Source organism: Spermophilus citellus (genome assembly GCF_964194105.1).
Source record: "Spermophilus citellus genome assembly, chromosome: 13".
In the NCBI taxonomy this organism is placed as follows: Eukaryota; Metazoa; Chordata; class Mammalia; order Rodentia; family Sciuridae; genus Spermophilus; species Spermophilus citellus.
In genome coordinates, this window is record NC_138193.1 from 40,858,955 (window position 1) to 40,866,168 (window position 7,214).

The following is a 7,214-nucleotide window of genomic DNA, read 5'->3' on the forward strand; positions in this document are numbered from 1 at the left end:
TTGCAACATTTAAGTCTAATAAGATTTATATCAATTTCTAAGTTTGTCTGTCTACATAGGAGCTTTTGTTGGTGTATTAATGTTTTCTTAGTCCATGACAAAGCACCAAGTCAAGCCTTTCCAGAGGACTTCCCTCTCGTCAACTCATACCAATTCATCAAGCATCCTCACTATATCTGGGCTGGAAGCTGGTCAGAGCTCCACCACCTCGAGAGGATGGTTGGTGACATTGGTGAGAAAAAGGGATCTGTACCCTGGGGCCTCTCAGGGTGTCCACCTCAACTGTCATAGTATCAGGGCTTTGGTTGTTTTCTTCCTCTTTCTGCCAAATGACCCCTGCACTGAGTTGTCCCATGTGGGAGCTTCCCCAGGTGACAGGCCTGAACTTGACAGCTCCCAGGCACCTCAGTATGGCCTCTGCATTCTACTTCTCCAGCTCCTGCTGTTGCTTCCAAAGTGAGGAAATGGCCAAGCTGACCCCTCTGTCAAAGTGACAAATTTGTAGTGAACAAATGAATATTTGAATTTACAAACATAAGCCTCTAATTTTATGTTCTAGTAATGATAAAAAAATCTGAAATCAATTATGTAACCTTAGAAACTAGGAGAAGAAAGAGAAATCTAGAGCTGGCAAGGAGAGCAGAGGCAGGGTGTGGCATAGGACAGTAGAAGAAAATGATATAAAGTAGAAGACAGATAAATAAAAGAAAACCAGAAAATCAAAGACAACAAATGGTGATTTCCTGGGAAGATCAAAACCTTTCAGACCCTTACAAAAATTCATCCAAAAAATAGAGGGAAGGTAGAGATGCCCAAAGTCAGTGTCTTTATTGGTCAAGATCTAAAAAAAATTAAAAACATTATGAGAGAATATGAAAACATGCCATTACTGTCAAACTATGCAATTTAAATGGAATACAACAACTCTCAGAAAGAGATAAAGTGACTCAGAAATATCTAGAAAAATTGGATAGGATTATAACAAGAAAAGAATTTTAAAATGTTTAAATAAAGCAAAGCACAGAGTCAGGACTTCATTGGGGATTCAATCACATATTGAAGCAGAAATGTCATCAGTCTTACTCAACTGTCTTGACAGCAGGAAGAAGAACGTCCCAACCTGTTCTATGAGGCCAGTTTCACCCTAAGACCAAGCCAAAGGGCCTGGCAGGGAAAGGAACCTGCTAGTGTTATTTGATCACTTCATCCTTTTCCCCACAATGGGGCCACTGAGGATCCCCCTGGGAGAATTCTGTCACCAGGGAGCCTCTAGGCAGCTGCCTCTGTCCTGAGGAAGCTCTGGAGATAGCTCCAGGTTTCCCCCTGGTTTCTGTATCTCTGCAGTGAAGACAGGAATAAGGGGTAGATTTGCTGTAAGACTGGATAAATCGTGTCACAACCTGGCCTTGATAAGACTCCTAGGTGTACTTTCTGACCTCAGCATGGTCGCTCATACTTTGATAATGAAAACATCGTTTACTTAAAAACTCCTCTCCCAAAGTCACAGAGGGATGCTTGATGTCAGCTTAACCCCTCAGGACAGGACAGGGCTCCTATTGAGGGTAAATGGTCATCACTTGGACTCACTGTTCCTTAGTCTGAGGCTGCCTTCAGCTTCTCAAGCCCAGGGACCTTGTGACACCAGCCCAGGATGGAGCCCTACAGAAACTGTAGCTGGGATGTGCAGAGGGCTGTACAGAGGACTGTACCTTTCGGTGGGACATGCTCCCTGCTTCTCCTCACTGGGCTTTCCTCTGTACCTGGAATACCTGCCTGGCTTCGTGGCTTCCTCCCTGAGGATATGAGATCCAGCTCACACTGGAGTTCAGCCATCTAGGAGGCCATGAGGGATGGGAAAGGCCTTGGAGCCACAGGCAAGGAGAGCAGAGGCAGGGTGTGGCCTAGGACACTCTGATGGACAGTCCATTTGATCCTCCTGTGCAAGTTCTTCTCACAGAGGACACTGACCTGCTGCAGACAGGAGAAGCACAGGGACAAAAGGCTTCCTTGTTCACAAGGTCAGATGAAGCCCAGAAACACAGGAGGACTCTGGAAAGGAGCTCAGGACAACACTCAGGTCTTTCTCTCTAGGCCACCTCAGCTTCTACAGTGGGAGGACCACATGGTCTATGGGCCAGCACTGCCCTGCCCACCCTGCTGATTTTCATGTTTCCTCTCAGAGACCACAGAACTGTGAGCCAATTTAAGGGGTCCCTGGGAGAAGAGGAGTGTTCACTTCAGACAACACGATGGACTTTCAGGCTCAAATTGTCAGCTTTCTGCTGCACAGTGTCAAAGGTAGGAAAGAGAAATCTCAAGATCCAGAGTCCACTTCCCACATGAGTTAGTTGGAGTCTACATCAGGGTTTTGGTCTTAGTTTCTTCTGCACCTTTTCTGGTATGAAGATATCCATGAATCTCTATTTCTACTAATTTCTCTCTTTTTTCATCTCTCCCACATGAGAATAGTGTCCAGTGGAGAAATTGTACTCACACAGTCTCCAGGGTCACTGGTTGCTTCCCAAGGGGAGAGGATCACCATGACCTGCACAGCCAGCTCCAGTATAAGCACCAGCTACTTGCACTGGTACTAACAGAAGCCGGGGGCCTCTTCACAGCTACTGATCTATAGAACATCCACCCTGGCCTCTGGAGTCCCAGTGTGCTTCAGTGGCAGTGGGTATGGGACCTCCTACTTGCTCACGATCAGCAGCGTGGAGGCTGAAGATGTCGCTACCTTCTACCTTAAGTGGGACAGCTCTCCACCCACATGGTACTACAGACTGCAACAAAAACCCCTTGAGCTCCTTGGGCCAGCTGCTTCCCCCTCAGAGCCTGGCAAGGTCTAGGGCAGTGTCTGTAACAGAACCTCCAACCTTCTCTGCAGTGGTGCCATGGTGAATTTTTCTCAAGGGAATTTGGCTTCTGGACAACAGAAAAGCGCAGATGTGCAGCTGGGATGAGGTCCCCAAGGGCCCAGCTTTTGTGACAAGCATAGAGTTTGCTAATGATGACACAGAACTCCTAAGTGGAGCATTGATCCTGAGGAGGATTTTCCTGGGCTTCTGAACCACTGTTCAGGAACCTGGAGAAACATTCCTTCCAGAGTGGTTTCCTGTCAGTGAGGAGCAACTATGGAGAGACAACCTACTGCTCTAGGACCAAGTCACTCAGCACAGAGCAGCTGTGCTCCCAGGGTGAAGGACTGTGGGGTGAGGCCATTATAGCCTCTTCTTTTGGGAAATGTTGAATTTACACTTTGCATGTTTCTGAAGAATGTGTTTCACTGTGGAAGTGGCTAGGACAGCCATCCAAGCAGGAGAAAGTGACAGAGCTCCCAAGTTATGACAGAATGGGTGTCCTCATTCTTTTTCTGGATTACTAACTAATCCTTCTTTGGGGCACTGATGCAGTGATAAACATGTGGAAAATACCTCGTGTCAAACAACCTGTGCACAGGAACAAAATGTCCGAGGCAGAGACCTCAACCTCTGCACCCCACCCCATTTCCCTGAATGACAGGAAGCCTGCTTGACACACTTTTCCACTTAAAAGGTGTTTTGAAAATTTAAAATGTATTTGAATATTTCTAAAAATTGAAATATAGAACATGACCATCACAGAAACAGAGAATGTTTAGTGGGAGTTCCTGGTTAGGCGTGGAGACAGAGCTCTGTGGGAAAGGCACCTCTCATTTCTCTTTCCCATCTAAATAAAATCAGCTCACACAGTCCAATTAACTAAAAGAAGAGAATGGCCAGGAGTCACCTGCTTGGTCTCTTCAGTGACAAAATAAAGGGCTTCCACAAGGAGCTGTCAGTTTTGCAGAGATCCAGAAAAATACTAAATAGTAGTGAAGATTTTGTGACTTTGTATGGTCAATAGATGCCCAGCCAATCACTCTCTGTGCCCTGGACATTCTGCCTATAAAACTCAGAGGTGGAATTAGCTAGTTTCTAGAATTCTCTCTCCCAGCTGGGAATCACCTGGATCCCACTGAGGACAGCTGTTCCTGCCCTCACAGGACTGTGCACTTGCATGGGGTTCTCTGTCCCTGTCATTCCCAGCAATGATGGAGGACCTGTGTTCCCTCCTCACTGCCGCATTGCTGACAGCTGGCTTATTTGACACTCTCCTCCTGCTAAGGACAAGGAGTATCCATCCAAGGTTCCCCTTGTGAGCTCATGTGTGGGAAGCATCGGCCCCAGCAGGCAGCCGCAACAGGCTCCTGTGAGAAAGAGGGACCTCTCTACTGCTGATCCATGGAACACAGGGGCTATCCCTGGAGTCCAAAGACCTCTCTGAACCAGCTGTGGAACTGAGAGACACAGCACACAGGATTTTCTTTGTCTTCCTGTGGACAAAACCAGCTGAGCCCATTCCCTGTGAGATCTGCCTCTGAAAAGTCCTTCAGCTTATGTCCAGGTAGCTCTGATGTGCAGAAATATGCACTGATTTCCAATTAGATGCAGCACATGGCAGGTCCAAATACTTTGGGCTTGTCACTAAGCCAGATCTCGGGGTTCAAAGGGCCATCCTCAATTTTCATGTGTGCGTGAAATCCATGAAGGTCGGCAGAGGTTAAAAGTACCCAAAATACTTTGATTCCTCTAGGATTGAGTAGCAACCAGAGGCTACTCCCATGGCAGATGGAGGGCAGAGATCTTTTGTTAATTGTATCAAGAAGGGAAGTTAGAACAGGTCAAAGACAGCTTTAGAAGTGAAGTTATTTTTTCTGCAAAATATTTCTTGATTCATATAATTTGCATTTTATATTTCAAAGGCAAAAATTGCTAACTGAAGGCTATTTGATGAGGAAATCATTTGGGAGGATGAAAGAAGACATTTCTGGAAGTAGGTGGGTGAGCCTTGGTGTGTCAGGTACAGGCCTTTCCAAGACTGCCCTGAGCAACTCTTGAAAATAGCAAAGGTGTGGCTCTGTCTGTGTCCAAATGATGAAATCATAACACTAAAAATCACACTCTCTTACCTGACTCCTGCCTTAAAATAAGGACAGAGTTCCAGGATACTGGGCCACTCCACCACACACCCTCTGAGATGTATTCCTTGTTCCCTGCACCCTCAACAGTCCGTGAATTTCCAGCCTCATCCCTGACCAGCCCTGGCTCCCCAGTTTCCTCCTCACTGAGGAGCTGTCCTAGGGCAGAGGGGGCATCCTGTCACCTCCCTGTCCAGGCTGGCAGCTCACACAGCATTGTGTTATCCTGAGTCAGGACGTCCTGCAAGGTTGATCTGAGTGTGCAGCTGAGGAGGAGAAGTGTAAAAGAGGTCTGTTCAGTGGCCCTCTTCTCTAGGCCCCAGCTGAATCTGCTTTGCATATCCCTCTCCAGAGAGCCCCCACCTCTCACAGGTACTATTAATGGACCACCAGGAGAGTAGACAGGTCAGCAGGAGGGAGAGAAGGCACTCCTGGGAAGATGAGGTCCCTATCTCAGCTCCTGGGCTTTCTGCTGCTCTTCATCTCAGGTGAGCAAAAGAAGGAGACTTGGTGCTCTGAGCCACCTTCCCATGGACATTGCCAGAGGGGACCCACTGAGCATGTGCCTGAGACAATCTTTCTCCAAAGGAAATGGATTCCTCACCCCCAATTTTTCCTTTGAGTAGTGAAGTATGAATGCTTTGCACGGGTTAAATTGATTGTGTCCTTACACTGACCTTGAAAAGTCTTATGATATTGCAGGTGTGAAAATAGGCACTGCCCTCACCCAGTCCCCAGCTCTCCTGGCTGTCTCTCCTGGGGAAAGAACTACCATCACCTGCACAACCAACCCCAAGGAGAACTCCAAGTTTTCTTGGTACCAGCAGAAACCAGGCCAGGCTCCTAAACTCCTGGTGCATGGCACTTCCACCCTGGCTTCAGGAGTCCCAGCACAGTTCAGTGGCACTCATTTGGGAGCAGATTTTACCCTCACCATCATCAACATGGAGACAAATTATGCTGGCAGTTATTACTGCATTGAGTGGCCAGGAGACCACAGTGACACATCCCCAAACAAAAACCCTCACAGCTGAGGGGAGCAGTGGCACCTCATGATGCATGAAGCCCAGGGTCCTGGGTGTGACTGCTGCTCCTCTGAGGCACTGTGATTGTCCTGCCACCTGAAGAAACACCTCCAGATGGTATCCAATGACCCAGCACTGCTCTTCCAGAGAAAGGTGGTGGAGCTTGGTGACATCCCTGGAGGATTCCAGGAGGAAGGTCAGACTTGGGGCATGAGGTGTGCTTTGATTGAGCAGCTGCCCATCCATAGCACATCTGCATGGAGCCATGAGGACACAGCAGATGTCATGGCTGAAACCTTCCTCTCCTATTGGGAATCTGAGTCCTGGAGGGAGATAGCCACAATTAATTATATTCATAATTAAGGGTAAATTCTAAGCTGAAGGTGCCCTTGAGAGAACCTGCAGCCTCATTACACACAATATGGGGTCATTCACCAGAGAGAGGTTGAAAAGGAGAGAGGAGTTGTGCCCCTTAACCAGAAGACCCCCAAGCCCTCTCCTCCTAAAGATGGAAACCACCTCCCAATATGCCTTTGGAGGGAAGCCCAGCTTTAACTCATGGGTCTTGGGGGAATATTAGATTAAGCTCAGATTAGAGGTTGTGTCCTGTGTCACCCAGAGGAGAAGAGCAGTGAGTTCAGCTTGTCCTGCTTCAGAATAGTGTCTCTTGTGTAAGGGACAGAAGATGAGGATCAGTGGACCTGAAATCCCAGTGTCCAGGTCAGAGTTCTCAGAAAACAGGAGGGATAAGTTTGTGTCACAGAAAACCTTCTGTGAGCATGGGGTACAGGATTCGGGAGTTAGGAGACCTGGTGTCTCATCTGCTGTGCCCTCCAGACAGCACAGGTGGCAGCTGAGCCACCAGCAAGAGGTTTGTGTTCAGGCCTGCAGCCCTGTGGGAGGATCGAGTCCCTTGGATACAGTAATGCACTCCAGCATCCTCAGCTCCTCCCTGCGATCATCAGTGTAAAGTCTGCCCCTGACCCACTGCCACTGACTCTGCCTGAGACCTAGCGATCTGTGTGGACACATACTAGGCCTTCTGGAGCCTGGCCTGGATTCTGTACAGCCCAATAGACATAGGTGTTTCCATCACTGTGTAGGAGGCTCTGACTGGACCTGCAGGAGATGGAGGCTGGCTGTGCAGGGGTGTTGGGCAGGGAGAGGGGAGTGTGGGTCAGCACAATATG

General features: G+C 48.1%; 1 gene segment (V, D, J or C); it reads left to right on the top strand.

The window, feature by feature from the left end:
• Positions 1-2,249: 2,249 nt before the first annotated feature.
• LOC308632491 (immunoglobulin kappa variable 3-15-like) lies at positions 2,250-6,033 on the top strand. The segment is given in 2 exons: positions 2,250-2,298; positions 5,702-6,033.
• The last annotated feature ends 1,181 nt before the right edge of the window (positions 6,034-7,214 follow it).